Source organism: Galeopterus variegatus, unplaced genomic scaffold, assembly GCF_000696425.1.
Source record: "Galeopterus variegatus unplaced genomic scaffold, G_variegatus-3.0.2 Scaffold1860, whole genome shotgun sequence".
NCBI lineage: Eukaryota > Metazoa > Chordata > Mammalia > Dermoptera > Cynocephalidae > Galeopterus > Galeopterus variegatus.
In genome coordinates, this window is record NW_007727971.1 from 67,354 (window position 1) to 77,824 (window position 10,471).

The 10,471-nt window shown below is 38.7% G+C and overlaps 1 pseudogene; it reads left to right on the forward strand.

Annotated features, from left to right (window-relative positions):
- The first annotated feature begins 6,668 nt into the window (after positions 1-6,668).
- LOC103595839 lies at positions 6,669-6,998 on the forward strand (annotated as a pseudogene).
- The last annotated feature ends 3,473 nt before the right edge of the window (positions 6,999-10,471 follow it).

The following is a 10,471-nucleotide window of genomic DNA, read 5'->3' on the forward strand; positions in this document are numbered from 1 at the left end:
CTGGCACTGAGCCATTTTTTTGGCAGCCATGGTTGTGGCAGTGGCTGTGGTGGGCCAACCGTGTGGAAGTGGTGTTTTTGGCATGCTCTTTGCCTGCTTCTGGGCAGGGGATGCTGCCCTCAGCTCTTGCTTATGACCCTGGGTGTACTCTGCTGCTTGCTTGCCTCCAGGCAGAGGGGGCTTCTCTTAGCTCCCACCCAGGACCCAGGGCATGCTCTGCTGCCTGCCTGCTTCCAGGCTGAGGGGCTGCCCCCAGCCCCTGCCCAGGACTCTGGGTGTGCTCTGCTGCTTGCCTGTTTCCAGGCAAAAGGGGCTGCCCTTGGCACCTGCTTAGGACCCCAGGCATGCCCTGCTGCCCACCTGCCTCCAGGCAGAGGAGGCTGCCCTTGGCTTCTGCTGAAAAAAAAATTTTTTTTCCCTTTTGGATTTTTTCGTGACCGGTAACGGGATTGCAACCCTCAGTGTCGCGCCCGTACCGGGACCAGCAACGGGATCGCAACCCTCGGTGTCGCGCCCACACCATGCTCAACCAGTGAGCAGACTGGTCTCTATATGGGATCCGAACCCTCAGCGGGAGCGCCACCACGATCCCAAGTGCTGCACTCTACCAAGTGCGCCACCGGGCCGGTCCTGAAAAAAAAATTTTTTTTAATGGTAACCTTTAATCAAGCTAATTAAGAAAAATAGAAGACACAAAGTACTAATATCAGAAAGAAAGAGGGGACACCACTGCAGATCACATGGACATCAAAGTGATAATAAATACTATGAACAACTCTAGCCCATAAATTTGAAAACCTAGATGAAATAGACCCACTTCTTAAAAGACAAAATCTGCCAAAACTCATGAGAAGTAGATAATCTGAATAGGCATATATCTATTAAAGACATTAAATCAATAATTAATATCCTTCAAAACATAAATCACTACAACCAGATGGGTTTGCTGGTGAATTTTTTTTTTCCTTTTTGTCTTCTTTCGTGACCGGTAACGGGATCGCAACCCTCAGTGTTGCGCCCGTACCATGACTGGCAATGGGATCGCAACCCTTGGTGTCGCGCCCGCACCATGCTCAACCAGCGAGCGGACCGGTCTCCATATGGGATCCAAACCCTCGGCAGGAGCGCCGCCGCACTCTACCGAGTGTGCCACCGGGCCGGCCCGTTGCTGGTGAATTTTGCCAAATATTTAAGGAAGAAATTATTCTAATTCTCTTCATTCTCTTCTGGGAGATAGAAGCAGAGGAAACACTTCCTAATTCCTTCGGTGAAGTCAGCATTATCCTAATAACAAAACCAGACAAAGATATTACAAGAAAAGAAAACAACAGACCAATATCTCTTATGAACTAAGATGCAAAAATCCTCAACAAAGCATCAGCAGATCAAATCCAAAAGTGTATATAGAGAATTATATATTATGACCAAAGAGGATTTATCCCAGGTATGCAAGGCTGGTTCAAAATTGGAAAATCAGTTAGTGTAATTCATCACATAAACAGACAAAAGAAGAAAAATCACCTGATTATATCAATCAATGCAGGAAAAGCATTTGACAAAATCCAACAACCATTCATGATTAAAAAAATAATAATAAAAAACTCAGCAAACTAGAGCTAGATGGAAGCTTCTTTAATTTCATAAAGAACACTTACAAAAAACAGAGCAGCATCATAATCAGTGATGAAAGATGAAGTTTTCCCTCTAAGATCAGGAGAAAGGCAAGGATGTTCCCTCTCACCACTCCTTTTCAACATTGTACTGAAGTTCTAGCTAATGCAATAGGGCCAGAAAAGGAGAGGGAGGGAGTTTGGAGGTATGTTGACTGGGAAGGAAGAAATAAAACTGTCTTTGCAGATGACGTCTGTAGAAAATCTGAAAGAGTCAACGACCACAACAAACCTCTGGGAGCTAATAAGCAATTATAGCAAGATTGCAGGATGCAGGGTTAATATACAAAAGTCAACTGCTTTCCTATATACCAGCAACGAACAAGTGGAATTTGAGATTAAAGAGAGAGGACCATTTACGCTAGCATCCCCCCAAATGAAATACTTAGGTATAAATCTAACAAAATACATTCAAGATCTATATGAGGAAAACTATAAAACTCTGATGAAAGAAATCAAAGAACTAAATACATGCAGATGTACTCTATGTTCATGGATAGGAAGACGATATTGTCAAAATGTCAGTTCTTCCATCTTTATTTGTAATGCAATGTAATCCCAGTCAAACTGGGGCAAGTTATTTTGTGGATATTGACAAACTGATTCTGAAGATTATATGGAGAGAATAGCCAACTCAGTATTGAAGGAGAGGAACAAGGTTGGAGACCTCACACTACCTGACTTCAGGACTTACCAGCTGCAGTAGCCAAGCTAGTGTGATATTGACAAAAAAATAGACAAATAGAATAGAGAGCCCAGAAACAGACCCATGCAAATGTAGGCAACTGATCTTTGACAAAGGAGCAAAGGCAAGTACAGTGGAGAAAAAAACCACTTTTCAGCAAATTGTGCTGGAGAACTGGATATCCACATGCAAAAAAAAAAAAAAAAGAATTTAGACAAAGACCTTATACTCTTCACAAAAATTTACTCAAAGTGGATCACAGACTTAATGTAAAATGCACAGCTATACAACTCCTAGAAAACAATACAGGAAAAAATCTAGATGACCTTCGGAATGGCAGTGACATTTTTAATAAAACACCAAAGGTACAGTTCTTGAAAGAAATAACTGAGAAGCTGGACTTTATTAAAATTGACAGTTTTGGGCCGGCCTGTGGCTCACTCGGTAGAGTGCGGTGCTGATAACACCAAGGCCACGGGTTCGGATCCCATATAGGGATGGCCGGTTCGCTCACTGGGTGAGCGTGGTGCTGACAACACCAAGTCGAGGGTTAAGATCCCCTTACCGGTCATCTTTTAAAAAAAAATAAAATAAATAAATAAATAAATAAAATTGACAGTTTTTGCTCTGCAAAAGACGCTGTCAATAAAATAAGATAGTCACAGACTGGGAGATAATATTTGCAAAAGCCATATGTGATAAAGGACTGTTATCCAAAATGTACAAAGAACCCTTAAAACTCAACAATAAGAAAACTAACAGACTGATTAAAAAATGGGCAAAGGACCTAAAAAGACACCTCACTAAAGACAATATACAGATAGCAAATAAACATATGAAAGATGCTCAACAGCATGTCATTAAGGAATTGCAAATTAAAACAATGACACCAACACACACCTGTTAGAATTGCACAAATCTGAAACACTAACAACAAATGCTGTTGAGGATATAGTGCAACAGCAACTCTTAATCATTGCTGGTGGGATCGCAAAATGGTACAGCCACACTGGAAGACAGTTTGGCAGTTTCTTACAAAAGTAAACATATTCTTACCAAATGATCCAGCAGTTGCACTCCTTAGTAGTTACTCAAATGAGCTGAAAACCTACGTCCACACAAAAACCTGCACACACTTGTTGATAGCAGCTTTATTCATAATTGCCAAAACTTGGAAGCAAATTAGATGCCTTTCAGTAGGTAAATGGATTAATAAAACTGTGGTGCTTCCAGACAATGGAATACTATTCAGAGCTAAAAAGAAATGACCTATCAAGTCATGAAAATACATGGAGGAACCTTAAATGCATGTTATTGAGTAACAGAAAGCAATTTGAAAATACTACATACTGTATTATTCTGGAAAAGGCAAAACTATGGAGACAGTGGAAAGATAGTGGTTGCCAGAATTTAGTGGGGAGGAAGGGATGAATGGGGGAGTACAGAGGATTTTTAATGCAATGAAACTATCCTATATGATACTATAATGGTGAATACATGTCATTATACATTTGTCCAAATCCATAGAATGTAAAACAGCAAGAATGAGCCCTAGTGTAGATTATGGACTTTGGGTGGTAATGGTGGTTCAATGTAGGTTCATCATTGGTGACAGATGTACCAATCTGGGGCAGTATGTTAATAGTGGAGGAGGGTGTGCATGTGTTGGGGTAGGGAGTATATCTCTCTACTTTGTGCTCAATTTTTTTTTTTTTTTTAAAAGATGACCGGTAAGGGGATCTTAACCCTTGACTTGGTGTTGTCAGCACCACGCTCACCCAGTGAGCGAACCGGCCATCCCTATATGGGATCCGAACCCGTGGCCCTGGTGCTATCAGAACCGCACTCTCCCGAGTGAGCCACAGGCCGGCCCCTTTGTGCTCAATTTTGCTGTAAACTTGACCTGGCATAAAAAATAAAGTCTGTTAAAAAAAAAATCTTCCAACAAAAAAAAGTTGAGGACCAAATGGCTTCACTGATGAAATCTACTAAACATTAGAAGAAGAAATTTTCACCATTTCTTCTCAAACTCTTCCAAAAAGTAGAAGGAAGAACAGTTCCCAACTCATTCTAGGAGGCCAGTATTACACTAATACCAAAGACAGAGAAAGACATACAGGAAAAGAAAACTAAAGAACAGGATCCCTTATGAATATAAATAGAAATATCCTCAAAAGATACAGGCACACCCAATCCAGTGGCATATTAAAGTGATTTTACACCACGAGCAAAGGGGATTTATTCTAGGAATGCAAAGGGCTGTTCAACATACGAAAGTAAATTATTGTAATACATTGTATTAATAGAATGAAAGAAAAATAGGATTATGTAAATAGATGTAGAAAGCACTTGACATGTTCCAACACCCTTTCATGATTAAAATATATATATATCTTAACAAACTAGGAATAGAATGGAATTTTCTCAATCTGATAAAGGGTATCAGTGAAAAATCCACAGCTATAATCATATTTATATATCTATTTACATAATTGTATTTAATGGTGAAAAACTGAAAACTTTCCATATAAGATCAGGAATAAGAAAAGGATGTTCACTCTCACCACTTCTATGCAGCATTGTTCTGGAAGTACTAGCCAGGGCATTTATGCAAGAAAATGAAATAAAATGTACTCAGATTGGAAAAGGTGAAGTAAAGCTATCTCTATTCATAGATGACATAATTTTATATAAAATGAAAACCTTGAAGTATACACACACACACACAAAATAGAGTTAGTAAATAAATTCAGCAAAATAGGATAGAAGATCAATATACAGAAGCTAGTTGTATTTCTATACACTAGCAATGAACAATCTGACAATGAAATTAAGAAAACAATTTCATTTACAGTAGCATCAAAAATAATAAAATAGTTAAGAATATTTCAAAACTTACTACAAAGCCATAGTAAAACAGATGTGTAGAATAATGGAATAAAATAAGAGAACCAAGAAATAAACCCTTGCATATTTAGTCAAATGTTTTTTAACAAGGGTGTGATGGCTATTTAATGGTGAAAGAACAGTCTTCAACAAATGTTGCTAGATGGCCAATGAGCACATGAAAAGATGCTCAACATTAATCATTAGGGAAATGCAAATCAAAACAGGACACCACAGCCATTATGATGTCTATAATCTGAAATACATACAATAACAAGTGTTGACAAGGATGTGGAGAATTTGAAACCATCATATATGCTTTTGGGAATGTAAAATGGTACAGCTCTTTGGAAAACAGTTTGGCAGATCCTTTAAAATTTAAATATGGAGGCACCATATGATCCAGCAATTTCACTCTTGGTATATACCCAAGAGAATTGAAAACTTATGTCCATGGAAAAACTTGTACACAAAGATTATAGAAGCATTATCCATAGTAGCCAAGAGGTGGAAACACCCCAGATGTCCATGAAGTAATGATTTTGTAAATAGTGTGTTATATTCATACAATGGAATATCATCAGTCATAAAAAGGAATGAAATTCTGTATGTGCTACAACATGGATGATCCTTAAAATCCTTATACAAAGTGAAAGAAGCCAGTCACCAAAGGCCACATATTGTATGATTTCATTTCTATGCACATCCAGAATAAGGAAATCCATAGAAACAGAGAGTAGATTAGTGGTTCCCTAGAACTGAAAGAGAGGGATATAGGGAGTTACCACTTAATGGGTACAGGGTTTCTTTTTGGGGTGATGAAAATGTTCTGGAATTACATAGTGCCAGTTGTGCTACATTGTGAATATACTCAAAGGCACGGAATTGTACACTTTAAAATAGTTAAAATGGCTAATTATATGTTGTCTGCTTTATCTCAATAAAAATAAAAAAGAATGAAGTACTGGTGCTACAACATGGATTAATCTTGCAAGCATTACGCTAAGTGGAAGAAGCCAGTCATGAAAGGCCACATATTGTATGATTCCATTTTATGAAATGTCCAATTAGTGGTTGCCAGGAGCTGGAGAAGGGGGTGTGGACAGTGTCTGGTAATGGGTACAGGTTTCCTTTGGGGTGTTGGAAATATTTTAGAATTGACAGTCTTAATGGTTGTACAATCTTGTGAATATACTAAAACCCACTAATAGGGCTCCAAGGCAGAATTCAGAAGATGGAATAAAGAAACAGAAAATTTTAAGATAGAGCAATAAAAATTGCTCAATCCTCAAACAAAAAACAATTGAAGAAAAATGAAGGCTGTCCTCGTTGCTGCGAGCGCAGCCACTCCGGTGGGCCCTGGGGGTGGAGCTGTACGGGAAAGTGCCAAAGCCCCTGAGTGAAGTAAGAATTCTACTAAAGAGGAAATGGCTGCTTCATCATCATCCTAGGCTGGTGGGGTCAGTGGAAGTTCTGTCACTGGATCTGGTTTCAGTGTCTCAGACCTTGCCCCACCATAGAAAGCCCTTTTCACCTATCCCAAAGGAGCTGGAGAGATGTTAGAAGATGGCTCCGAAAGATTCCTCTGCGAATCCATTTTCAGCTATCAAATGGCATCCATGCTTAAAGAGGTGAAACATGATCAACAGGTTGCTCGCATGGAAAAACTAACTGGTTTGGTAGAAGAGCTGGAGGCTGATGAGTGGTGGTTTAAACCCACTGAGCAGCTGCTAGGGTTCACACCCTCTTCAGGTTGATGTGGCCCAGATGGCTACCTCTGGCGCACAGCAGATACAGAACCAGCAAGGGACTTTGTCACAGCTTACATAGCCATCCAGAGATTCACAGCCACGGTTTCATTCACATCCATACTTGGTTTCTGTGTATCTATCCACAGGCAACAAATACTTAAATGTGTGATCTTGCAGGGAAAATTTTTGTTTGTTTGTTGAAAAAGTAGTGGGAATCAGATTAAGACAATTGGGTTCAGAGAACCAGGAGGTTTGGGTTTAAAAGATATTTATAAAATTTTCACAAGCCAGGTAGAACACATACCAGAATTGACCAACTGAGTGGCATGTATGCTGTCATTCATACAGTGCCTGGAAATCTTCACCAGTCAAGTCCAAGGTCAGGATCTGTAGTTATAAAATATGGCATTTCTGACCTAAAACAGTTCTTTTTGCAGATGAATGTGATTTCAACTCAGGACCTGTCCAAATGAGGAATTTTAAAATGTTGCCTTTTTTTAGACATTTAATTCTATAGATTCTAACTTTTTCTAACCTCCTCTAGTAGGTTTGCCATGCCAAATGCTGGCAAAAAGAATTGCTTATTGAATATTGCAGCACTTGTAAAAATAAAGCACTGAGCAAAGTCCTTTTAATCACAGAAATCCTGAGTTCATCTTGTTGGTGGACTCAAGCAATTCTGCAGTAAATAAATCCTTTGAGGGCAGGCCCCGTGGCGCACTTGGTTGAGTGCGGTGCTTGGGAGTGTGGCAGTGCTCCCGCTGAAGGTTCGGATCCCATATAGAGACCGGTCCGCTCACTGGCTGAGCGCGGTGCGGGCGCGACACTGAGGGTTGCGATCCCGTTACCGGTCACGAAAAAAGACAAAAAGGAAAAAATAAAATAAAATAAATCCTTTGAAAGAACTCCAAAACAAAAAGAAAAGAAAAGAAAAGAAAAGAAAAATGAAGACAACCTCAGGCACCTATAGAGCAACATCAAAGGTACCAACATAAGTATAATGGGAGCTCAGAAAGAGAGAAGAAAAGGGGGCAGAAAAATTTGAAGATGTATGTGAAGGATAAACATTCACACCTAGACACTTCATAATCAAGTAATTGAGAGCCAAATAAAATAGAAAATCTTAAAAGCAAGAGAAAAATGACACATCACATACAATTGAATAATAATATGGTTAACAGCTGACATCCCATCAGAAATAACAGAAAACAGAAAGTAGTGGAGTGACTCATTCATTCTTAGAAAAAGACTGTCAAGCAAGAATTCTGTATCTACCAAAACTACCCTTTAAAAATAAAGTTGAAATAAAGTCTTTCCAGATAAATAAGGATCAATAGAAGTTGATGCTAGTATTTCTAACAAAAAAAATTGTAAAAGAAGTTCTCCAGGAGGAAAGGAAGTGACACCAGATAGTAACTTGAATCCACAGAAGAAATAAAGAGTACCACAAATGGTAAGTTTATATGTAAATATAAAAGACTCTATAGGTATGTTTTTTTTCAGCTCTTTGTTAAAAATGCATAAAATTTTATAAAACCTTAATTATAACACTGTTTTGTGGGGTTATAACATACAAGGGTACTTCAAAAACTTGTGGAAAAAAGAATTGAAAAATAATGTGAATCTTTCCACTAACTTTCTGAAGTACCCTTGTGTATAGATGTGGTACATATGACAATAATAAGACAAATGATGGGAGGAAAATGATATATTGGAGCATAATTCTGCTTTTGCTGTACTTCAGTATGTAGATTTTGATCAAGTGAGATGTATGTTGTAATCCCCACAGCAATCACTAAGAATATAATTCAAAACATATAGTAAAAATGTTAATAGAGGTATTGGAAGGGCTTACTGAGAATATTTGCTCGGAACAAAAGAAGGCAGTAAAGAAAGATAGGAACAAAAACAATATGAGACATAAAGAAAAAAACTGCAAGTTGACAGATGTAAGTTCAGCCATATTAATAGTTACATTCAATGTGAATGTACAGAACACCCCACTCAAAGGGCTCAACTCTCCTGTCTACAAAGGCACATCTTAGATTCAAATACATAGATGTGGGAGAAGGTATACAGTGCAAACAATAACCATAAGAGAACTGGAAGGGCTATGTTAGTATCAGACAAAAGAGACTTTAAGTAAACAAATATTATTAGAGTCAAGGAGGGACATTTCATAACCATATAAAGGCCAATAAATTAGGAAGATATAGAAATTACACACACACACACACACACATCTAAAAACGGAGCCCCAAAAGAAGTGAAGCAAAACCTGACACACTTGAAAAGAAAAATAGACAATTTAAAAATAATAGTTGGATTTTTTTTCCTTTTTGTCTTTTTTACTGACCGGTAACGGGATCGCAACCCTCGGTGTCGTGCCTGCACCGGGGACCGGCAACGGGATCGCAACCCTCGGTGTCGCGCCCGCACCGCACTCAGCCAGTGAGCGGGAACCGGTCTCCACATGGGATCCAAACCCTCAGCGGGAGTGCTGCCGCACTCCCAAGCGGCACACTGTCCAGTGCGCCACCGGGCCGGCCCAATAGTTGGATATTTTAATAAACCACTCCCGATAATTCAAAGAACACCTAAGCAGGAAGTCAGAAAGGATAGTATTTGAACAACACTGTTAATCAACTGGACCTAACTGACATTTATAAAATACACACACAACTGCAGAATATGCATTCTTTTCAAATATTCATGGAAAATTCTTCAGCATAGTTTATATGTTGAGACACAAAACTAGTCTAAGTTAAAAAAGAGTCATTATTCGAAGTATGATCTTCAACCCACAGGAGAATTAAATTAGAGATCCATTGCTGATAGTAGCTTGGTAGCTGGGAAAACCCTAAATATTAGGAAATCAAGCAGCACACTTCTCAAACCCCATGGGCCAAAGAAGAAATCAGAAGAAAAACCTTAAAATATTTTAATGGAATAAAAATAAAAACAAATCAAAATGTAGGGGATGCAGCAAAAGCAATTCTTAGAGGAGACTTTATAATTTTAAATGCTTATGACAAGAAAAATGGTATCTCAACCCAGTTGTGTAGGTGGTTAAAAAACTACAACGAGTCATGACACAAATAGAAGTAAGGAAATGATAAAGCTTAAAAGCAGAAATCAATGAAATTTTAAAAATTAGAGATAATCAAATCAAAAGTTGATTCTTGGAGAAAATCAATAAAGTTTTTTTTTTTTTTTTTTTAAAGATGACTGGTAAGGGGATCTTAACCCTTGACTTGGTGTTGTCAGCACCACGCTCTCCCAGTGAGCAAACCGGCCATCCCTATATGGGATCCGAACCCGGGGCCTTGGTGTTATCAGCACCGCACTCTCCTGAGTGAGCCACAGGCTGGCCCGAAAATCAATAAAGTTGACAAATCATTACCTATATTAACCAAGAAAATCAGAGTTAAGACACAAATTACCAAAATCAGGAATGAAAGAGGGGCTTCATAACTATC